The 26,000-nt window shown below is 38.8% G+C and overlaps 1 protein-coding gene across 4 annotated transcripts in view; it reads right to left on the minus strand.

Annotated features, from left to right (window-relative positions):
- The window catches only part of PLCB4 (phospholipase C beta 4), a 382,602-nt gene that overhangs the window by 335,959 nt on the left and 20,643 nt on the right, over window positions 1-26,000 (minus strand). For all 4 annotated transcript variants that reach the window (XM_079783902.1, XM_079783900.1, XM_079783901.1 and 1 more), the window contains exon 2: window positions 20,794-20,848. The gene's annotated coding sequence lies outside the window, so the exon portion shown is untranslated. The remainder of the gene's footprint in view (window positions 1-20,793; window positions 20,849-26,000) is intronic.

Consider the following 26,000-nt stretch of genomic DNA (forward strand, 5'->3'; position numbering starts at 1 on the left):
TGGAACCAAGAGGCTGGAGGTGAAACTGATCTGGGAACTGGAATGAGGAGCAACTGGCAATTACTCGCTCTAAGGAGGGACCTGACCGAAAGAGATGATGAGAGGTTGCAGAGAGACGGGGGTGGGGGGGGGGCGTTATAAAAGAGCATGCCAAGAGAGTTCAGATGAGGCAGGCCAGCATGGCTCACTGGTTGAGCATCAACCTATGAACCAGGAGGTCATGGTTTAATTCCTGGTCAGGGCATATGTCCGGGTTGGGGTTTGGTCCCCAGTGTAGGGTGTGCAGGAGGCAGCCGATCAACGATTCCCTTTCATAACTGATGCTTCTATCTCTCTCCCTCTCCCTTCCTCTCTGAAATCAATAAAAAATATATTTTTAAAAGAGAAAAAGAGAAAGTTGAGATGAAAGGGATTTAAATAAGATATTTGCTGAGGGCCCGAAATCCTTCCCACACCCTCCTAACCGCCCCCTCTTTTAATCCTCCGTGACTGCATCCATTGATAATAGAGACTGCACACATGCACACAGTAGGCACTCAGGAAAGCACTGTGCTTAGCTTACTCACTTCCCTAATGCACATCAGCCTTCCCAGAGGCTAGCACGAGGGCATCCTTACGGCACCACCCACTGCTCTGCTGCTGGGGCAGAATAATGAGCACAGATGCCAGCGGCAGACAACCTTCCAAAGCAGATTGCTAAGGGAAAGGGAGCTGCCAGGTCATGTGTCTGCCCGGCTGGCATCACCCCACTCTCCACTGTGTCTGCAAACACACCCTGGGCTTCTTAGAGGTACGTCATCTGATCTCCCTAATAGGCTGTCATGTGCTGAAAGATTAAGAAAAGAATTCTCACACTGCCTAAGGCAGCAGCATGCTTTGTGCTTAAAAAATGGGTTCAGTGGCAAAGAAATCTCTGGAAACCTTACAACAAGGGCTCTAAAACTTACTACACTGAGTAAACACTAGCAGCTGGATGCCAAGGAATCTTTAATTACCTTCAACTCATTATGCACACATTAACCTTGACAAATTAATAAAGGTGAACTAGAAAACTTGTGAGCTTACATAATTTAAATAGTTCCAAATCAGAGAAAAAAAATATATATATATAAAGATGTTGATAAAAGCGTTTAAATGGGCTCTTTTCATCCTTCTTGAAACTATAGGGTAAAAGAGCGAGGAGGTTTGGCTTTTTTTTCGCTTTCTCTTTTTACTCTGTAAAGCAGACTCGGATAGGTTCCAAGCTATTAAACTATTTGTGATGTACAAGTCATCATCATAATTGGGGGCACACTTTCTTTTGACCTTTTCAAAACTTTCATTTCCCAAATGTGACAGATAAGAAGTGCTTTTATAGCACCAATAATGATTTTTTCCTATGGGAACTTGCCAATTATAAGTTGAAAACGAAGGAAAGACCATACTGGATATACATTTAGAATCTCAGTGCACCCAAAATATAGCTGAAATACTTAAAAATCATGCTTAGAGGGTAGTTCAGGTGAGTTAAGAATCTAACCTAGAGAAATGCAGATTAAAACAGTTCTAGGGCAAGTATTTACTCCCCTTAGCACCTTACATAATCCTACCCATAAAATGTTTTCAGTAAAAAGTGACTGAGTGTTCAAAAATTGCATCTGCAACTATTAGTCTCAATCTAAGCTTTTAAATGTTAATAAAAGTTAGAAATTTAATCCATGATACACATGATAACACACACACAACCTACAAAAAACTTAGGCACCAAGTTCTTACCAACTCACCAGACCTCAGATGTCTTGAGGACTGTCTTATTGTTCTCATGTTCTTAGTCCCTAGCATGATGCTTAGTACACAAAGGCCTTAATAAGTGACACTTAACTGAAACCTCTCAGATACAAGAATATGTTTCGGTAAAGAATATGTGCAACTTCCTCGCTCTTCTCTAACGATGTCAACCTTTATGGGAACTTGACTTTACTCTTCATTTGACTTATACACACTACAGTTAAATTCACTTATTCATTCACTTATTCATCCATTCAGTGAATATGTACTGATTTCTTCTTAGGTGTCAGGCATTGTTCTAGCCCCCGACTACCTGACATGGTAGCCACCAGATACATGTGGTTAGTGAGCATGTGAAATGTGGCCAGTCCAAACTGAGATGTACTTATGTGTAAATTACCCACCAGATTTTCCACACTTAATTTGGAAAAAAAAAAAGGATATAAAAATGTCATTAATAATTTTACATAGATTGCATGCAGAAAGAATAGTTTAGATATGACAGGTTCAGAGCATTATTAATGTTAATTTGACCTTTTGCTTTTTATTAAAATTTTTTTAGTGTTGACATTTTTGACTTGACCTTTTTCTCTTTGCTTTTTTAATATGCTACTAGCAAATACGGTATATGGTGATTACCAAGACTTGAGACAAAGCCCTATTTTTGAGGACCTGATATTCTACTGGAAGAAGTCCATGGTAAACAAATAAATAATAAGCTATATTATGTAACTTCAGATCATGAAAATGATGTGAAGAAAATAAAGCGAGGTAAGAGGAAAGCCAATGACCAAAAAGGAATATTTTAGGGAGGGTGGCCATGGAAGTCTTCTCTGGGGAGGGGCCATCTGAGCAGGAAGCATAATGATAAGAAGAGGCAGCTATAGAAAGATCGGGGAGGGGGGTCTGGACAGGGAGAACTGCAAATGCAAAGGCCCTCACGTGGGAATGAGGAGTAGGAGCTGGAACAATAGCAAGAAGGCCAGGGTGTCTGGAGCACCGTATGAATAATGGAGAGGAGGTCAGAAGGCAGAAAGGCGCCAGAGTATGGAAGTCCTGGTGAGAAGTTTGAACCTATAAGTTCCATGTAATTCATGTTAAAATTCCTTTGGGATTTTTCATGGATATTGACAAGCTGTTTCTTTAGATTGAATAAGAAAAGGGGCCAAGAATAACCATAATATTGACCTACCAAATACCAAAAGTTACTATGAAGCTGTAGTCAGGGATGAGGTGAGGATTAGTCACGTGAGGCTCACAGAGCCTCAAGGTAAGAGCCCCAATAAATTCTGTCTAACCTGGGTGCCTTTCTGTCTAACCTGGGTGCCTTTCCTGCCTTGCCCTATTCTTAGCACTGTGGTACTGACTTCAGGATAGATGAAACAAAACTAATGGAGTCTAAATGAGCAGCCCAAATGATCCAGGCATGTAAATTTCTAGAATACGCAATAATACTGTGTGCATGTACATGCAAATACCACCATGTGTATGTATATGTAATGTGTATATATCTATACACATATCTCATACATATACACATATGTATAAGGGACACATACATGAGGCAAGAGTATAAAACTAGAAATGGGAAAGAAAAATAGCACCCTAAGGAGAGGAGTTACTTCTGGGGAGTGAGAGAACCAGAATGAGGGGAATTGGCACTAACATACTCATAATTTTTAATTCTCTTTCATAAAAGATTTAAAGCCATGCACACAAGTGGCACATAACATCAGAAATGCTGATTTTATAATTAGAAGTGAAGAATGACACAAAATTGTATCTGTATGCACATTTTTAATCATAAATATGTGTGTTCCCTATCAGGGGTTGGAAATGGACAAAAGCAGTAGTGATTGTTACAGAGTGTTCCAAACTTCTGTAACATTACTTTAAAAGTGGTATTTAATATTTAGTAAAGAAAACATATTATAAATCAGGAAAAAAAAAACAAATTTCGAGCCTAAAATTATACTTAAAATATGTAATTTGGAATCAACCGTATCAGTGAACAGCGACATGTTGCCCACAAGCATTCACTAGAATTAAAGAGAATCATACCTGCTAATAATTCAAATTAAAAAATTGCATTTTAGTTATCCTATAAGCAGTTTTTTAAAGTTTCCTACTATTCATAGAGCACTGAGTTGAAGTCATCTTTATTATTAAATAAGACACAATTTGGGGAGAGTTGAATATGTATTACACCTGTAAATACCTTATTTACCCAAATGAACAAATTTGTTCAAACCTCATTTTCTTTGAGAGCCATCAACACTTTGTGGTTACGATTTATTACTTGAATATTTTAAAAATGGATAAGCCTTGGCCAGCACTGCTCAGTGGTTAGAGCATCAGCCCATGCACCAAAGATCATGTACCTGAGTTGCAGGTTCAATCCCCAACCCTGGCTGGGGCACGTGTGGAAGGCAACCAATCCATGTGTCTCTCTCACATTGATGTTTCTCTCTCTCCCTTTCTTTCTCTCTGCCCCCTCTTTTACTCCCTTCCACTCATTCTAAAAATTAATGGAAAAAATGTCCTCAGGTGAGGATTAACAAAAAAATAAAATAAATAAAAAATGGATAAAATCAGATTTATGAAAAATTTACAGTATTCCGTAGGCTTGTGGTCTCAGCATAGGAATTAACCCTTAAAATAAAGTTCACTACTTAAAATAAGAAATTAAATAGAGGTGGGGGATACAAAATAAAGCCCTTCACCTTTGGTCATCCAAAATAAGGATCACAAAAGACACTATGGACACTATCTGCAAGTATGAGAGGAAGGGCGAAGAGGTAGTGTGGCCAGTTACTGTGTAAAGTTCACAGTCATCGGGTGGATTCATTGCTGAACATTAGCAACAAAGGATGGTGTCTCTGCTCACGTTCTCCAGGCAACAGAACTAACTATGCACAGGCCCTTAAATGTGAGGTTGGTCAAGGCCATCAGGAGGAAACGTATCCTTTTACAGCAGCGTGCTTGGACAGAAAGAAATGTCATTACTCAGGCATCCCAGGAAGCTATGCTCATTCTCCCTGGGTGCCACAACAACAGTTCCAGAAAGCTGCCTTTAACTGGAGAAGCGGGCAGTTAAAACAAGCTGGGAGGATTCCTGGTGACATCAGCCAAAGACCCTGCCCAAGATGAGACCCAGACGGGGCCACCCAGGGCTGTGAAAATCTCCCCTGGCCTCCACTCTAAGCAGCTTCTCTCCTTGAAGCACAAACAGAACATGATAGTGTCCCCACCCAGGTTCATCTCACATCGGTCATCACTCCTTTCCTTGCTGAATAGTAGAAGGGAAAGGGGAAGTCTGAGAGTTTGGAACAAGATTCCGCTTTAGTATTTAACACCTGCTCCTCATGCATGGAGCTCAGACAAACCACCATCACCATCCTGCTGGACTCATCCTCACCTCCAGATTACATGGGTCACATCCTGAGCAAAAGTCACACTGTGGGCTTGATTCAGGTCCTCCCTGTTCTATCCTGCTGCCTGCCACACAATGCCAGTCCATACTCCTGGCTCCCTTTTTTATGGCATTCTATTAACAAGGAAACCCAACGACTAGAATTCCACATTAATGCAATATTGATAATGACCCAGGGGCATGGAATCAAGCATTCTGAATCAAATGGATGTTTAAATATAGGTGGTATTATTTTATCCAGTCGATGTATTAGAGTTAGCCATTTAGCAACCTGAGTTATTAGAATACAAACAAAACTTAGTATTTCCACAATGTTGGTAATTAAAAAACCAATCATCCACAAAGGTAATCAAGTGTCTAATAATATGTGATTTCCGCAAAAAAACACCAATTCCTTCTATTTCCTAACTAAAATAAAGCTGTTTATTTGGATACCCCAGGTAAAACAAATCTGAAAAAATAATAAAATCACACACTTTCCTTGGAAGACAACAAGCAACCTTACTATGGAGAGGGCACACGCGGCCTGCCCTCTGCACAATCAGAGGGGGAGCTCCCTTCCCCAAAGGCCAGGGGGGTCCTCACACAGTGTCCTCCTGGTGGGCTGCCAGGGTGCTGTGTAGCTATTTGGGGAAGCATTCTGGGATCTGCCCATGAGCCAAGGCAGCAGAGGATTCCGACTCTGAAACATTTCAGGCATTTTAATTTTATTACAATTTCAGCTATGTAAGCACAGGCCTCAGGAAAAAAAAGAAAACTTGATTACCAACCTTTTTTCCCCTTCACGAATCCATTACTTTTTCTTCTAAGTATAAGCCTTATGGACAGTACTTGCATGCTCACATAAAGGATGTTCCCGGCACACAGGACCACCGCTTCCTGCTACCCCCCTCCCCACGGCATTTCAAATCTTATAATGTCTCATTTTAGTGGGCATGAGGTTTCTCAGTAGTCATTTCCTTCAGTGAGGCCTGTCTTGGTGGAAAGAGAAAAACCTGATACTTAGCACAGTGAGAAGCTGAATTAAAAAAAAAAAAAAGGGGGGGGGAGAATTATTATAATTATAGTGAGAGCTTTTGATGCAAATTCCGTTTTCCTTGGGGGAAATTTGCATACCTCTGTGGAAGGAATCCCCATGTTAAAAGTACACACTAAGCTTTTCAGCTGTAGTCTAAAAGCGATGTACTTGCCCAGAAATTGCATAGGGAAACTGCCTATGAATGTGTTCCAGGCCATGTCCAAATAATGCTGTTTATTTAAGAAAAGGACTTTACAAATGTAGTATATAATATTTAAAAGGTATACCATCTATGCTGGAGGAATTGAGTGTTATCCTTCAGGCCAAGACAACCAGTGAAGAGTCAGGCATTTGTTTCACTGGTCTCCAAAACTTTCCTAAACTCTGGTTCATAAAGATAAATACATTTACAAGAGGAATACATTTCTCCTCAAATTCTGAACATCCAACTAGAGAACAAAAAATTCTCAGTTGTTAAATGCTATGATCCAATGATATTTTTTGTGATAAAAGAAATGAAGAATGGTGAAGGGGCCATCCAAAATGAAGATCCATTTTTAATTTGGTTTAAAATTTGAGGCAAATAAGTGTCTGTCCTTAATTGTTGAAAAGTATTGTAGATAATCAGTCATGAAGGAATGGTGCTAGCAATGCTTCCCATTGGTGGGCTTTAAGAAACCTTAGGTACACATGTCTACTTCCTAGTGGAAAAAGACTTTGGGAAGGCAATAAACTATTCTGGATCAAAATAATACTTCTGTCTGAAAGAAAACTAAATTTATGACAGCTACTTAAAGCAGGCCATTCTTCTCAATAGGCTATTTTTACAATACAATATATTAAATTATTCTTTTTAAAAATTTTTTTTCATTGATTTTAGAGAAAGAAAGGAAGGGGGAGAGAGACAGAGACAGAGAAACCGATTTTTCTGTTCCACTTATTTATGCGTTCATTGGTTGATTCTTATATGTGCCCTGTCCAGGGATGGAACCTGCAACCTTGACTTATCACAATGATGCTCTAACCAACTGAGGGACCCGACCAGGGCCTATAAATAAAACTATTCTTAAAAGAACTGCCCACCAACAGGAGAAAATTAGCCATTTGCATTAAAAGCAGCCTATCTCTGTCAGGCCTTTCCAAAGCAAACAAGTTAGCAGTGCATTGGGGAACTCTGAATCCAGGAGCTTCAGCAGCAGTTGTCCAAATGGAAGGTTTGTGCGTGGAAGGCAGGAACAAAATGAGTATAAACGTTTTATAACGCAGAACCTTTCGAGATGATCACCACGGGCTACAATGATCTGTCACCTGGGTTACGCCACAGCTTTGTATCCAGAACCTTTATAAGTGGGACACTTTGAAAAGTAACAAGGAGGACAAGCAATTTTTTGGAAAAGTGCACAATGTTCACAATATGTTAAGTGGAAAAAGCATGAGCTCTCGATTTTACAAAACAAAAACAAAATGCATCTGCATTGCCATCTGCAAGATGCTCCGGTGCCACGCTCCGGTGTCACATTAGCAGGTGCACTGCCAGGGAGAATCTGGGACCAGCAGTTCTGCCAGGGCTGTGCTGTCCTCCCGGGTGGGGACAGTCCCGAGGAGGACCAGCACTAAGGAGGGCATCTGTGACAAAGCTGAATCTAACATTATTGAACCTGGCATTTACCAAACAAATAACCTACTAACATTCTTACCACCTCCCCTTGGAAACAATCTGTTGAACACAATAACCAATGGCTTAATGAACACCGGTGGATCCAGAGAAAATGATACTGAAATACCAACAGCGGTGGCCTGCACACCATGGAATTTAAAATTATAATAATTTTCTACAAAGCACATTTATTACTTTCATCATCTGGGGGGGGAAATACAATGCTTTGGGATGATAAAAGTGCCACGCTGTCCCACTGTCTTTATTTCAAACCATTCATCGATGAAAAGTACATTCGGTACTTTAAATGCCAATATACTAATTTGGAGAAAAGTAGAAAGATTTGGCAGTCTGTAGACTGCCACGTGTAGGCTAACTACAAAAGAGATGTGGTCAGCTTAAATACCATTCTCAGATTTCTGGTGTCTTATGAAAATAAATGAAACCAGGAGTCCAGCCTTGGCAGACGACAAAGAACCTCTCTGCCTCTCTAATTTCCTGTTTATACTCGCAGATGCCAACCATTACTTGCAGACTTTTCGAGAAATTTTAAATATGTAGAGTTAGTCTAAATAATGTCCAGTCTCTTTATTCACCCCACATACAAAAGACTGTGCAAACAGAGGAGAAATCATAGTTTGAGGGACTTTTCTATGTCTGAAACCACAATGCCTATATACTGGGAAGATGTTTCAATCCCATGTTTTAAAGAACCAAGTTTTATTAAAATAAATGCTAATCAGCATACATGTTCTTCTCAATCAAATATATATTTGTTCGTACCTTCAACTGTAATCTGTACTGCAAAATAAATAAATAAACAATTGCAAACAAAATAGTTGAAGGTAGCCTTGATGCTGCATTCATTTTCTTTTATTTTTTTTTTCCTTTTTATTGAATTTATTAGGGTGACAATGGCTAACAAAATTGTACAGGTTTCAGGTGCACAATTCTACAACACATCATCTGTATACTCTATGCTAGGTTTCAAATGTTGTACAAATTAACACACTGCAAAAATAGTTGAGTGCTGTGAAATATCCACTTATTAACAACAGAAGAGCTGCTAAGCTTCTCTGTGAAAACTTGCCCAAGAACTTGAGAAGACTGGATGCACAGAGCATAAAAGCTGGAAGAGGTGATCCTGCCCCTCCACACCCATCACTCACAACACTGACACCTCAACTGGTTAAGTGGCCCACTGGTCACACTGCTGGTTAGGGTCACATAAAGCCAGGTGACAGTTTCCAGAAGACTAAGGTTTTGGAGTCATAACTGGAAACTCCCTGAGCTACTTAAGACAATGACTGCAGCTCAGCCCTGGCAAGAACAAAGAGATAATATTTATGTGAGAATGAACTTACTCCATCTGGGCCTGGCACACAAAGCTTCCCCTTCACTGTATTAGACTTGCACTTGAACTTGTTCTGCCTGTTTTCCAAATAACTCTTGGCTGATGCCAGAAAAAACCCTCCTGTTATTTTATCTGTACCCAGCTTTTATAATTTGATAAGCACTAGAATGCATGCATTGTGTGTGTGTCAGGGGAGCGGGGGGCTGGGGGGGGGGCTCAAATGTTTATTAAATCAAGAAGCAATCATTTTAACCCATTTTTAAAATGTCATTTTATTTCCCATAATTATGCATTCAGACACCACATGAATTCCCTACAAGTGAAAATGGTGCGATTTTCTTTCCAACTACTATCAGTAGCTATATACTATAATTTTGATTGTTTATTGTTCTGTCTTCCCCACTAGAATGTAAGGGGCTACCTGAGTTTTTATCCTTTTTTTATTCACTTTTGAAGCCTGAGTTCCTAAAACAGTGCCATGCCTGGTAGGTATGCAATTAAGACTTGTTAAATGAGTGAATACATGCACCCCTGTAGCCTACTCTTTTTTTATTTGCAAAAGATCATGATCATTTTCACATAAATAAATACACCTCTAACACAAAGGGACAAAGACAAGTTTGGCCATGAGTGGGAGAGAGTTGAAGCTGGGTAATGGTTGTATGGGGATTCTTTATACTGTTCTTCCTACTTCTGTGTATATTTGAATTTTCTACAATAAAAAATTCTAATATACATTTTCTTAATTATTTGAAATAACTACATAGTCTTACTCTATCATAACTAGTTAACCATTGCCGTGCTGAAGGGTACTTGGGTTCCATCTTTTTCTTTATTACAGATGGTGCTGGAATTTTATATAACTATCTGACTATAACCTTAAAATAAATTACTAGAGATAGAAGAGTTTGCACATTTAAAATAACATATACTACCAATCTTCCCTTCAAAAATTCTGAACCAGAGTATTCTCCCATTAGTGCAGAGGTTCCAAACCTTTTTTGGCCATGCCCCACCTAAGCATCTCTAAAATCCTGATACCCGCCCTGTGACATATAATTCTTATTATTTAAAAAGTGAACTCCTATTCACATGGAAGAAGCCTAAAAGGCCATTAACTTGGTCTAAACAAGCTTCCAAAGAACATGGCATTCCATGAAAGAGAAAAATAAAAGAACAAAAGGACAGTTGGAGTACTAAGGAAGAAATCACTACGAAATTGTTTAAAAAAATAATAATATGACGTGATTTGAAAAAATAGCAAATAAAGTTTCAAAACATATAATGGAGAACTGAAATGCATAGATATGTCACAATATATATTTACATACTGTATATGAAGCCCCTAGAACATAAGAAATGCCAAAACAATCACGGTTAATAACTCATTCTTGAATTGCCCCCTTAAAAATCAAACTGACGCCCTATGGGGCGTGTGCCCCACGTTGGGAGCCACTGCATTAGTGCATTAAAGCGATGCTTCTCAGCGTGACCCACAGTGACACTGACTGCAGATGTCCACTCTTGGGTCCCAACAGGGGAGGCTCAGGAACTGAGAGCAAATGTAGAAACTTTTATGGGAATTCGACAGAGTAATTTTATATCTGATGAACATCTTATAGAAATACATTTGAGATTTTATGTTGTATATTTTCTTTTTCTGGTTATTTATGTTATTTATTTTTACTGTATTTTACAATATATCAATCAAAAAACAGACTGGGGAAAAAATAGTCCTTCACCAGTTTGAGAAAGCTATGTCATAGTACTCCCTTCCCCACACCATCACCAATTGTAGAGGTTTGTTTTTGTTTTCTTTTCATCATTTTGGTTACTGAGCTATACCATTGTTGGTTTAATTTGCACTTTTTTTTTATTGATTTCAGAGAGGAAGGGAGAGGGAGAGATAGAAAGGTCAATGATGAGAAAGAATCATTGATCGACTGTCTCCTGCACGCCCCTACTGGGGATCGTGCCCGGGCATGTGCTCTGACCAGGAATCCAACTGTGACCTCCTGGTTCATAGGCCGACTCAACCACTTAGCCACTCCAGCCGGGCTAATGTGCACTTTTGATTGTTAGTAGGATTGCACATACTTTTAATGTTTGCTGGCCCCATATTTATTATTTTATGAGTTACCTATTTATGTTTTCTCCCATAATTCCATTAAGATGTTCATGTTGTTGATAAAACTGTAAGAGGTACTTGTAAAACCTCTTTGTTCATTAGGAATATCAGTCCTTTGTTTGTCATATGTTATGCAAATATTTCCCCAGAATAATGTCCTTTAAATAAGTTCATATGGCATTCCACTTCACTAAAATAAAATAATAAAAGATTTAAAATGACTTGTGAAGTTTAAAATTTTTAATTCTTGCCTTCATGATTTCTACTTAGAGATGCCTTTCCCACCACATGATTGTAAAATATCCATCCATATATTTTACTCATAAATTTATAGTTCACCTTGTTACATTTATAATTTTTATCCCCTAGAACTGTTTTTGTATGAGCTGTTTGGTATGGATTCTGCTTTAGTTTTCCAGATGACTAGGCAGGTGTCCCAACACCTTTTACTGAATAATTCATCTTTTTCCTTCCAATTTGAAATGCCAACCTTATCACATACTAAATTACCTTATATACTTATCTAAAAATACTCTCTATATTTTATTCATTGATGTATTGTTGTACCGTTACAACTGTTCAATCATCACTGACATATTATTCTTTGATATTTGCAATGTCAAGTACCTGAGATAAATATTTCTTATAATTCTAGTTTTATAGGTTCATTCTTCCAGATGAACTTCAGAATCATTTTGGCAAGTTCCCCAGTTTGATTGGGATTGTATTGTGTTTGTAGTTTAACTAAGAAAAACTGATATTTTTGAATTACTTTCCAAAAACAGAGTATCGTTCTCCACAAAGTTGCAACTTATTTTATGTCCTATGATTAAATTGTATAGCTTTCCTCACTTAGTTCCTACACACGTTCTGGTAAGATACTGCCATCTTTTGTACGGTTATCTATCATTATTACAAATAAAATTCTTTTTAATAATATTTTCTGACATTAATGTTGGTAGTCAAGTCATTGCGTAGTTTTACTTATTTATTTTATAGTTAAACAGCAATATTAGTCAACAATCGGTTTTCAGGTGAGTGTAAACATACTTTGTTAATTCCATTCATACTCTCAAAGCAAGCACTTGTTTCATGTATTTCAAAATATTACTGCATTTAAAAATTAATCCTATATAATAAAAGCCTAATATGCTAAGTGTCCAGTCATCTAATCGGCTGTTCAACCAATCAAAGTGTAATATGCTAATGATATGCTAAGGCAGCTCAACCGCTTGCTATGACATGCACTGACCACGAGGGGGAAGACGGTTGACCGGTTGACTAGTCACTATGACGTTCACTGACCACCAGGGGGCAGACGCTCTGACCAGTAGGCTAGCTTGCTGATGGGGTCCGATCGGGACTGAGTGAAATGGTCCAGACATGCCCTGGAGCCCTCCCATGGTCCCTCCCTGGCTGGCCAACCTCCTTTGTCCCTCCCCTCCTGATTGTGCACCCATGGGGTCTCTCAGCCTGGCCTGTGCCTTGCAATCCAAGACCCCTCATGGGGTGTTGGAGAGCCGGATTCAGCCCGACGGCAGAACAACCAGTCACTATGATGTGCACTGACCACCAGGGTGCAGATGCTCAATACCGAAGCTGCCTCCTGGTGGTCAGTGCGCTTCCACAGCGGGAGTGCCGCTCAGCCAGAAGCAGGGCTCACAATAGGCGAGCACAATGGCAGTGGCAGGAGCCTCTCCTGCCTCTCCGGCAGCGCTAGGGATGTCCAACTGTTGGCTTAGGCCCAGGGGAGTGGGCCTAAGCCAGCAGTTGGACATCCCCCAAGGGCTTCCAGACTGCAAGAGGGCAAGGCTGGGCTGAGGGACCCCCCCCATATGCACGAATTTCATGCACCGGGCCTCTAGTATTATATAAAAAGATGGACTCCCTTCAAAGGACATAAACTCTACTAGAGTATATAAAACACATACACATGCATATCAACACTAATAAAAGAGAAATATGCAAATTGACTGTACATCCACAACACCCACCAGCCAATCAGGAGTGAGTATGCAAATTAACCCAACAAAGATGACAGGTTAATCTGCATATGCAGGCACAGAGTGGCTGGGCGGGAAGGGACGCCTGCTATGAGGGGGAGGGCGGGGGGTGGAGTGAGCTACAGGAGTGGTGCTCCAGCCGGAGCGGAGAAGACTGAAGGCTCCGGCCAGAGCAAAGACAGAAGGCCGCTAGCGGTCAGAGTGAAGGCCTGGGTCCCAGGTGCCAGAGGAAAACTGGTAATTGCAGCCAGGGAAAGGAAGGCCTATTGCACAAATCTTCATGCAACGGGCCTCTAGTATCCTACCTAATAAAATGGTAATATGTAAATTACCATCACTCCGCTATGCCCACGATTGGGCCAGAGGGAGGCGCAGGGGTTGGGACTCGGGGTGGCCTGGGTAGCCGATTGGGCTGGCAGGACGCTGAGCTCGTGTCGCCAGTGGCGGCGCGAGTTCAGCGTCTGCGCCATGGCTGTACTGCGGAACAGAAGGGGCCTCTGGGGCAGCGAGCTCACGTCCCGCCGCGGACCATCAAAAGCGGGGGAGCTGGGTGCCTGTCTGCTCCGGCACCAGCGGACAGGCACCCAGCTCCACCGCGATCGAAAGCAAAAGCGTGTAGGGGACCTAGTTATTATACAAGAGAGAATCTGGGAGGTCTTTAAAGGGGATAGAGTTAAAATTTACTATAAGAGAAAACAGAGGGCATTTTACATAAGCATAGAAATCTTCATGAGAAGGTAGTATTTACTTTGAGCACAGAATGGCAGAATATGAAAAGATTACCAGCATAACATTCTAGGAAGAGAGGGAAAAAACAACAATATATGATCAAAGGCAAAAGGAGAAAAAGCCCCAAGTTTGGTTGAAGCACAAGGAAAGCTAAAGTGGGATTAGAATAAACATAAATTGATCATTTTGGAGCAAAATGAACTTGTTTCCTGATTGGTAGAAAATGGGGAACAATGGGAGATATGCTTCAGGGAGGTGAATAAGGGCACACTTACTCTTGTAACTCAACAACCATGGTATGAGGAAGCCCAAGCAGTCCGTGCACAGCCCACCTGGAGGTAAAGTGAGGTTCCTGGCCCTTAGATCCCAACTGACAGCTGGGACCAACATCTCAGAAGTGAACCTTGTGGTGTGCAGTCAAGACACTCTGGCTGATGCCACAAGGAGCAAAGACAAGCCTCTCTGCTCTACCTGCCCTCACTGCAGATTCAAGACTGCCGTGGTTTTGAGCACTTAGACTTGGAGTGGTGCGTTGCATAGCAATAGTTACTAGGACAGAGACCAATTTAGAGACTCTCACAATAGTTCAGATCAACAGGATCAAGAAGCAACTTGAAAAGCAGCTGTGAGAATGGGGAAGAAGGGCTAGATGGTTTGAAGATACAATCAATAGGAAGACTGCAGCCTAAAATGTAAATTTTAATTTAGCCCTTTAGTTATTTCTGTAAGAATTACCTAGATAGAAATAGTTATTTACTAATATTTGGAATTGCACATTGTGGTAGATTAGAATATTTCAAAGCCAACAGTTCTTCCCTCTCGCTACCCACCCCCACACCTCTCACTTTCCTGCCACATTGCTATCAAGCTTGAACATTTGATTTGCTTTATCAATGGTATGTGAGTTGAAATGATGGTGGGTCAGCTCCAAGTAAAGGCCTTAAGAGACACTAAAGGCTTCTCGTTGGTCTTTACACTTCTGCCATCGCAGAAGAATGCCCCATGCAAATATCAGGAGAGAGACAGACACAGGGAGCAACCCTGACCCCAGCCCACAGCTTGGAGCCAAGCCCAGTGGAGCACAGCCCAGGTAAATCAAATCCTAGCTAACCTCCAGACACACAAAGGAGAAATACCTATGATAATAAATAATGTAAGTATTAAGCCATTGTAATAAGTAAATAACTTCTTGTTGTATGACACTGGTTTGTTATTCAGAAACCATTATATCTGACAAATATATTTACTAATATTTGGGAACTGCCCATCATCTCATCACAAATGTAAACGATCATAATCCCAATTATCAATACTTTGAGATGCCTCTCATTTAGAGAAATACAGTATAGATAGATACACACACTGGTATTTTAAATGCTTGCATTTGATCAATTAGGTGATGTAGGTTTCTGCAGATAGAACCTTTTAATATATGATGCAGTTTTTTTCTCATCCTTGACTTCTTATTACAACCACACTCACTGGATGGGGACTCTCTGGTACAAAGTAGTACATGTGACCAAACTAGAGACACTAAAGACAAGGAGTAGGGATTCAGCATACAGCAGCAGTTCTCAAAGTGTGGTCCCAAGACCACCTCAGGGGCATCATAATTTCACAATGACACTAAGGCAAATGAACACTTGTCTTTTTAACTCTCATTCTTTCCCAAGTTGGAGTTCTTCAGAGGCCTCATCATTTTTGATCTCTCAACAGACTACAGAAGCAAATAGGAAAATCCAGATACCTTCTATTAAGTTGGAAATTAAAGAATTGCAAAAATATAAAACAGCACCACTCTCTTCACCAAACTTATTTTCAAAATACAGTAATTTTTTCATTTAAAAATGTTTTTTTATATTAACATGTAATGGATTTATTACTAGTATTTAAAATTAATAAGCATTGTTAATGTCTCCATCTTCCTTTCTATTATGGCAGATATTTACGATATAGGCCACATACATGGAAGCTGTTCAGGACCCTGAATAATTTTTAAGAGTATAAAGGAGCCTGAGACCAAAAAGTTCGAGATATACTCTCTTCAATGGCAGAGAGTACATGTCAATATGTTAAAATAAAAAAAGTACACTGGAAGAACAGACTTTAAGAAAAGTGGAGGTAATGGGAGTGAGGTTGTGGGGTTCCTACAAGAACAAGTCCTTAACGTAAATATGATCACCTCATAATTTAGATAAAAGTGACAGTCATGTGGCTCCTTTGTGCAAACCTTTTACTTTGTTCATAATAATCTTCCTGAGTAGTGCCTGGAAATGGAAGAGATATGGCAGGAGAGATTAAATCATCTGTCACAAGCTACACAGTGTGGACACTAAAAATGTTGTATATTTTGCTCAAGCTGTTACATAGCACTTGAAAGATGCTCTTTCATTATTAAAGGAGGAAAAATGGAGGTATACTAAGTCAACAGAAACAATCTATTAACATAAATATTTATGTGTTTATTAAGTATTTTCCCCCCACAGGACTCAAAACATTTCAAATATATGGCATACATAAAACCTCTGTTAATAACCTCACAAGCACATAGAAGCTATTTCTACATTTTAAAGAAGGAAAATGTTATTAGTCAATACACAGTAAACTAAAAAATAGAAATATTAAATCCCTAACACCTCAACTCTGCCAAGCAATCATTTACACATCATGACAAATGCAAAGGGGTCTCTGGACCTACAACATGGAGATTTTTGAATGAGCATCACATACTTTCTTCCTCTGCTTTAATCCAAGATGACTTCATAGCATCCTTTCCACCTTCACAGTCTGCCTCTACAGCCTACATGAAACCCTTACACCTGGAAGTGAAAATTAGTCACTAAATTTGGATACTCCGAAACCACAATCTTCATTAAAAAGTCACTCAAAATGCTGAATCTCCATTTTACAAAACTGGCAAATTGTTTTTCTAATAAGACATAAAGCTGTCTTCTAATGCTGAGGTCTATCTATAAGCAATATGGGGCTATATAGGGAAATATGTGTCCTAGCTTCTCCAATAGCTTCATCATAACTATGTTTAACACATGCTACTGTGCAGTAGCTACTATGCAGAGGAAGATTCCAGATAATGAGCAACTAAAAAAAGAAAAATGTCAGCAAATAACTGATAAGAAGAAATGGTAACATTTACATTTCTAAATGAGAATGTATAAGGCTAATATCAGCTTCTGTAACAAATAGATCCAAAAAAATGTATAAAGGCTCAACACATAAAAATTTATTTCTTCATCTCATGCTCACATAATTTATACTTCTATTGTATAGAGTTATTAGTAGGAAAACTGCACATATGATCATCAAATATGATCTATGCAGAAACATGTAGGTAGGTGTTCCTGGTTAGTGAAGAGACCTTCTTCATGCAACAATTTAGACCCAGGTTTCTTCAATCCTATCTCCCGATCATCCACTACACTTCACAATCACATGCATCTAACAAGAGGACCAAAAAAAAGATAGAGCATGGGGTTTAGGAGAGGTGTCCCAGATTTGACACAGATGGTCACACAGCTGCTGTGTGCACCACAGTAGGGAAGCAGTGCACAGGAAGAACAGACAATATGCTTAAACACCATGGAAAACAATATGGCACAGTCTGCTTGTTCTGGAAAACAAACAAAACAGGCCGGTCAACCTAGCCGCTAAGAATCAGCAATGCGACTGTTCACAGGCAATGGTGTTGATTAGAATCTGAGCAGAAGAAACAATCTCTACCGAAAAAAAAAAAAAATACGACTTGTTTCACTCCTAAGCCAAAGTGGGATGTTTGTAATTCTGAGATATGCATTCTTTTTATTAAAGGTTAATGAAAGGATTTATTTCCCTAAAAGAATGTCAGGATGTCTTACCTGTGTTATGACTAATTTCATGAATCACTGATATCTGCTTCTCTTGAAGGTCTTTAATTATCCTGTCATTATTACTCCATGTAGAGGAAAATGTTAGTTGGAATAGGTGAAGCTAATCTGGCCTCCTAACATATGCAGAAAAGCTGTTTTCCTTAGCATTTCTCTTTTCTTCTCAACAGTCGACTCTTGTTACACCTACCACCAAAGTCGCTGGCCCTGGTCACCACAACTAGCTCTGTACACGGCCACCAGTGCTGCTGCGTGCACCAGACGGGCAGAATTCTAAGCCATCAATCACTCCAGAGGCACAATCCCAGGTTTGGCAGACCTTAAGTCCTGTGCTCCTGCTAGCTGGCAGAAGTCAGGAAAAACACAAAAGTGGGCATTTCTGTTTCAGCAATTAAAAGGAACAAGGGCACTTTCACCCACCCAGTTTCATACAATGATGGGTTTCCTCCAATTCAGGAAAAATATTCAGATGCTGGGCAACCCAATTGGTGACAAGTGTCTACTGCAGACACAACAAAATGTTAACCTCCTGATTCTTGGTTGACGCTCAACCACTGAGCCACACCAGCCAGGCTATAATGACCCATTTTTAATGTCAAACGAATTAATAACCTTTTACAAGTTATGCTTTAACTCCTGTAAAAAAAAATACATTATGTCAAGAAGCACCTCTTAATACAGTAACACTTTATATTCATGTACATTTCCTCAGAACAGTAGCAGCTACAGAGAATTGTCAAATAGTCACATACATACACATGGAACGTGAACCATCCTTGGTACTACCATGGGCTCCAAGACCTCTTACAATATCCCATAGTCTCCTGGGCTCTGTGGCCCACACAGGTTAGGAGCTGTCTTTTAAATACCATGTCTCTAAGTGTCCAGCAGATATGCGACGATATGTTGCAGAGATGTGGGTCACTGTTCACAAGAGGGTCTTTAGATTAGAGTTAGAGAAATGAGAAAAAGCATCTTTCATAATGTTTGAAGTCAAATTTTTCAATGTTTATCTGGTAGCAGATAGGTAATAATTATTTATGCTGCAACTAAGCCCAGTTATCTTTTTAGATTCAACGATCAAGGTCTAACTATTTGAATTTCCCATAACTCTTATGTTCACCAAGTCCTTTCCTATCATCATTTCATCAAAAATTATTCTCACCCTCTGCCTGTGATTAACTCCTGTGTCTCTGTATCATCTTTGAAGCCAACATCTGAAGAAATAATTTGAGAAAAAAATATGTAACAAGCCTTTATTTAGTCACTTTGCAGTCATTTCCCTGTAATTCATCTATCTGCATACAACAGATTTTTTTAAGTCCATTTCTGAAACAAATTAGCAATTTGATGTCTCTATTTTCAAATACACTCTTGTAGTACTGATGTCCAAATGTTGAGTTTACACTGGTGTTTCAGTTTATCTTTGGTAGGCCAAATATTCCACCTTAGCTTAAACCCCTCTATTTCCAATTCAGAGATTAGAAAGCATGTTTGTTCTTCATACTAGATTCCCAATGATTTAGTCCAGTGGTCGGCAAACTCATTAGCCAAATATCAACAGTACAATGATTGAAATTTCTTTTGAGAGCCCAATTTTTTAAACTTAAACTTCTTCTAACGCTACTTCTTCAAAATAGACTCGCCCAGGCCGTGGTATTTTGTGGAAGAGCCACACTCAAGGGGCCAAAGAGCCGCATGTGGCTCGCGAGCTGCAATTTGCCGACCACTGATTTAGTCTAATTCTTTTTTTACCATCAAGAGGTAGGTGAAGTTTTATTAGTAATATATTGGTAGCTAGCTTGGGAGCTGTGTCAGAGTGGAGAACTGAGCTATTCCTAGGCTGGAGGTGGCCTTGAGCTGGACAAGGTCACTGACAGCTGGAGATGAACAGTCACTTTTGTGAAGCTGACAGAAGAATAAAGAAAGACTCCATCACCATCACATTATAAAACGAGGAAGAAATTATTCTACACCATAAACCCTCTGCCCAGAAATAGTCTAAGAGCTCAAATCTTACAACCTGAGAGGAGACCAAAGGGAAACATTGGAAGCTAGTGACACAAGGTCACATTTGACCTCTGATCTTGGAACATCACAGAATCTCAGAAGAGATTCTGTGGCACTCGTGCCCAGAAATTCCCTGACTCTGTAGGCCTTGCTCTGGTCATGATGCTGTCAGAATCAAGATCCCCAAGCACACCTTTCAGAGTAAAATTTATTAGATGAAAATAAAACAACTGCTGGGCTCGGAGCTCAGCCCATGAAATTTAGAAACATCTTAAAGAGCCCAGATAGATTACAAAAAATGCCATAAACCAAAGAATGCTCATAACTTTGTTACAGCTAATAAAGTATCAAGCAAATCACAATTCACACTATGAAAACAAATGTCACAGGAAAAAAAATAGGAAGATATGACAACTTGTACTGGCCAGATCATATTCTACTTCCCAACTCTCTGGGCTTCCTAGAATGATGTCACCCACTGAAAAAATAAAGAGGACCATATTTCATCAAGATAAGCTAAAATTAATCTATTTTAATAAAAAAATGTAGCTACTGAGAGACATTCACTTATTACACATCACATGTAGACTGCTGTAGACATCAAACACTCGCTCCGAAGAGTCATTCTTTAAAAAGCCTGGCAAATTCAATGCTGACTTTAGGAAGCTGAATACGAGATTTTAAATCAACCACAATGGCAGGCATTAGCAGCATAAAACTTGCTTCCAGATTAAAGAGTCTAAGTTGCAATTTAATCAAGATAACACAATTTTTGAATGTCACAAATTAATCTTAAAAAGGACATATGCCTACCTTTTCAAGGAAGATCACATTTCAGGATTCCAGATCACAGAGAACCTGTCTTCTCCTGTGGGGGGAAAAAGAAGAAAGGTTAATCCACTAATAATAGAGTCGCAAAGGTGAACTTTAAAGACCTGCCAAAATTCCCTCATGTGATGGTTTCATGTACAATATTAAACAATGGAAAACTTTCAAGTCAGAATTAAAATATTTATTTCTATCTAAATGATATATTTTGAAGAGTTTTTATTCCAATTATTTGATTTCTAAGGAGCAAATGGGTAAAAGCATATGAAAATAGATAAAAGTAAAAGGGAATTTTTCAAAACTAGCATTGAAGTATTTCCTTCATATCTATTCCGATGACTATACTCAAATATTTTAAGTCCATGAAGTAAATGTATAAATGAAGAAATAAATGTATAGAACTCCACTTCTATTTCTATTTCCCACTGGAAAAATGAAGTGAAGTGATTGTAATAGACTGTATAGGTAACAGAAGGTAACAGAATTATAAGCTGATGTCTCCTGTTGAACTTTCTTTTATTGTCCAAGCTAATAAGCACATTTATGGGCTCTATTTTTCTTAGCTAAGACTTTTAGATCAAGAAAAATATATAAAGAAAAGTAAATCAAAATAGGATCCATCTGATTTTATTTTACATTTATTATTTTCAATAAGTAATTGACAGAAAACTTGCTAATCACAAACAAAACTAAGTGTAATTTTTCTATTCAAAATTATGTGTTGGTATAGATTAAAATATCCTAATATTTTAATTTTATATATTCAAGCCCAAAGAAGAAAATAAATTATTTGGTTTTAAAGAAGTTAACCATCTACTATTATAAATCACTTCCATTAAATCTAATTAAAATGACCAATGGAATAATGTCCACAAGAATATAATCCTGACTCTGACCCTGGCATGCCAGGTTTCCTGTGAAAATTAATTTAACTTCCAATAGGAATAATGATGTGTAGATTCAGAAACAATGGCCAGATTTCTGACCCAAAAAAGCTCCAAGGACTTGAAATGACTACCAATGCGTAAATTCAAGGAATGTACACACACACACACACACACACACACACACACACACACACACACACGTCAAAAGGGGACTCCTAGATTAGCTGATGGTTGCTTCAGTTACCACCTTCTTTTCAGACAATAAACACCCTTGGTAAACTTTAAGTAAGAAATTCTCCCAACACCTTACTGAAAGGAGTGTGAATCCTGCACCCACATCCATACCTGCATATAGCCAAGGTTGAGTACAACGCTTCTTGTCCATTTAGCTCCAGAACCTCTTTCTTTTGAAGCAACACCAATCCTCCATGTGGACTCCCCCAAGCAAGCCAGTATCTGGAGCCATTTTTTCTCCTGCCTTTCTTCACTTCAGCTATTAGCCAGCATTGCTTGGGCTCTCAACACCAATACAGTACAGTTAGGGTCAGTAATAGCTGTCTATTCTATTTCTGAAATTTCAGAGGCAAGTCAACTCTGCTAACAAAAGAAAGGCAAGAGAGACTGATGACTGATATAGAAACATGGGTCAACAGTCACACACGGAGCCAAATCATAATCAATGGCATAGTAACAACTGGGATAGAGCTTAGAGCTTGTAGATTTCAGCTCATAAATGGGCCATCCACAAATAATAAAGCTAGGATTTGCTTCAAAACAATGCAGTTGGGGTTGTTGATGGGTAACAGATGAAACAAAGTGCCCACGGTTTTGTTATAGTTTAATGATGGCTTAGTAATGCTATCTGAAGGTTTAATGATGGATATATAAATGTTCTCTGTAATATTTACTATATTTTTGTTATATTTAAAATTTTCCAAAAAGTTAAAAGATGGTCATTAAGTACCACATGAGGAAAAGTGAACAGCCTGCAGCTATGGTTTTATAAGTGAAGTAATAATGGCCTTGAAGCTTCCTTCCAATATTTCACAAGCCAAATAAGAGGTATATATTTAACTGCAATAAAGCATTGTTTTATGTCAAGTATCTCTGCTTTGAATTAAGTGATATCAACATAGAAATACTGATTATCTCATGCTTGTTGAATACTGTGGATAGTCAAATATGCCTTTGATTAATATAAGCAGGGAAATTGATAACCTATAATTACTATCAATGTGTTCTATTTCATGAGCAAAAACTTTCTAAACAAGAGGTCTGCGAGGGGACCAATAAAAAATAGTCTTTCTTAGTGCAAAATTTGGGGTCACAGGTAAAAACTATCAGATTAACAACCTACTTGGGATACCTGAGTCATCTACTGCTGTGAAACAGCCAAAAGATGGGCTCTGTATAGATGATACCACTAATCTGGCTAGAATTTGAAAGTGACTAGAAGAGACCATATGAGGCTAGAACTCAGCTTTCTCAACAAAGAAAAGTCACACACCAAGTAAAATCATTCTCACAGCCTAGGAATTTGACTGATTGACCCACTACTAGAAATCTGACCTTGAACACAGTTTAAGGAAAGACCCTGGTGAATCTGTGCAAGCCTGCCTCAAAGTGAACCAGTGGCAAGAACAAACTTGGGTTCCCTCTGAATAGAATATGCACAAGACTGCTGAATCCTAACATGAGATTTGATAATTACCAAAAAAAATGTAGTTGATGGTTTTCTGTTTTCTTTTTTAAGTTTTCCTGGCCTAAAACAATCTGTTTCCTTTCTAATAAAAAGAAAAAATAACAATACCCAATTATGAAAAGGGCAATTGTCTGACTTAATGGATAAGCACATAAAACCTGGGAAAGAGAGTATAATGGGAAAGCCAGAGCAACTCGGCCTTATGAGGCAGGCTTCCAAATTTATCTGCAAAAAGATCAAGGGTCAAAGAAGGGAGTGTGTGGGTAATAATTATGAATGAGTTCCATGATGGAGGTCAGCTAAACAAAATTCACTTGTTTTCGATTTGAAAATCACAGTGCCAGCAATTTACTACATGAGCTAAAAGAAGCTTTCAGTAGCTAACTTCCATACTTATCCATGAATTTTTATTCATGCAGCCATATTTTGTGGTCTAGTTTTATTAAATTGGGAATGGTATATTATAAAGTATTAGGCATTTAATAAATATTTGTCAAATAAATGAATGAATGAGGTGGCAACTACTGCTTACCAAATCATGAAATCTAAACCTAAGGCTATGAGAAATGATAAAAATAAAATTCCCATATATGGCAGTCATGACTATTTGTCTAACTAATATTCATAGTCTTGATATTCTTCTGGGTAGCAATAGGTCAGGTTAAAATGGTTAGTTCTCCAGACTCCCTTGCAGCTAGCATGGCCATGTGATGCAGTTTTGACCAATGAGATACAAGAGAGAGAGGGATCCCTGAGATAGTTTATTCTCATACTATGATCATATCCCCTTTCCTCTTTCCTGAGAATAGCTACTAGGAGGTGCAGAGTTATTTCATAACCAAGAGGACAGAAGGCAGACAACAAAGAGGGAAAGGAAGAGGGAGCCTGGTTTTCTGGTGGCATCCCTGAGATGCTACACTTGCCCAAAATGTTTAGATTACTAAACTTGCATTTCATGTTAGTAGTGACAAGCTTCTGTGAGTTTAGGCTGCTGCTTTCCATAAATTCACAGCCAAAAATATTCTAACAAACAGCAGATATAATTTATCTCGCCCCCCCCCCCCCCACGCCACCTCGTTCCCTGGCTGTGTTCTCAGAAACAACTGCTATTTCCACTAACTCTGATGCTCCACATAACTGTCTAATAACAGTTATGTAATCATCACTGACTTCATCAACAGTTTCCACTTGTCAAGAGGATGCCTCACACTAAAAGGCCAACCGCTTAAGGGAGAGCAGCTACCAGGAAAACCATAAGAAACAACAAGCCACTCATCATTCTACCACTGCACTCTCCTGTTAGGGACACAAAAGAAAATGATGACCAAAAAAAAAAAAAAGAGAGAGCAAAGCTATTCCACAGTGATTAAAAAAACGAAGACTCTTCTAACTTAAGAGTCTTCAAAATCTGTATGACTCACAAAGAAAAGAAAATATACATCAGAAATGAAATAAACATCAGAAATGCTAAAATAAACATCAGAAATGCAACACCTCTAAGAAAACAAGAATAGACTGATACTTCTAAGGGCTGTCAAGTTTCAGATGCACCTACTTTGCACTAATACAGGGCCTCAGCAATGCACCTTCTGTGGAACTTAAAATTCCACAGTCATTGCCCTGGCTGGGTGGCTCAATTGGCTGCAGTGTCGTCCCATACACCAAAAGGTTGGGATTTCAATACCCAGTCGAGCCATATACATAAGGCAACCAATAGGTGTTTCTCTCTCACACCCATGTTTCTCTCTCTCCCTTTCTCTCTTCAAAAAAAAATGCCTCTAGTACAGATTAAAATAATAATAATTCTTAAAAAATTATACAGTCATTCCTCTCTTATATGAACTCTCTTGATAGAATATAAACTTCCAGAGCTGATGAAAGCTGGCATGTAACAAGTACTGACAAATGCTGAATAAATTAATGCATGAGCAAAACATACAGATTATTTTTCCAAGAGACTTGATGAAAAGTATTCAATCCTCAAAAAAAATAAAATAAAAATCTGGGAGCATCCTTTCCGGAAATATCATGAGATGTATGAACTGTTCAACTGACCCACCATGACATATTTAATTGTCAACTGTCTATAGAAAGAAAAGACCTACACTAATGAAGTGGCTATCATAAGACAGCTGATATGTTAGGCACTTTATACCTAGTATTTAATTAATCTTCACAAGTAGGGTCTTTCTTTCAGATGAGGACAAGTTTCGAGGGAGCTAAGGACCTCACCAAAGGTCATATATCTAGTAAAAGGCAGGCACAATATTCAAACCCAGGAAAGTCAGCTCTCACTTTTCTACTTTACCATGCTGCTTCCTCACTTTGATCTTTATTCAACTACTGCTTATAAATTGTACATGTACAATATCTGAAAAACACTCACTCGAACCTTCATATTATGGATGCAAAAGTATCTGCAGAGTGAGGGTCCACTGTAACATCAAACACAATTACTGTTTGGCCATGTAAGAAACCAGATATTTTACATGATACAGATAGTGACCTTCTCTAGCTCATCTTACAGCTGTAAAATATGGCAAAGATTCTACATGCGTACAGCATGTAAAAAAAATTAAAAGCTACCACGTATTTGTATGACT

The sequence above is a fragment of the Cnephaeus nilssonii genome (genome assembly GCF_951640355.1).
Source record: "Cnephaeus nilssonii genome assembly, chromosome: 11".
In the NCBI taxonomy this organism is placed as follows: domain Eukaryota; kingdom Metazoa; phylum Chordata; class Mammalia; order Chiroptera; family Vespertilionidae; genus Cnephaeus; species Cnephaeus nilssonii.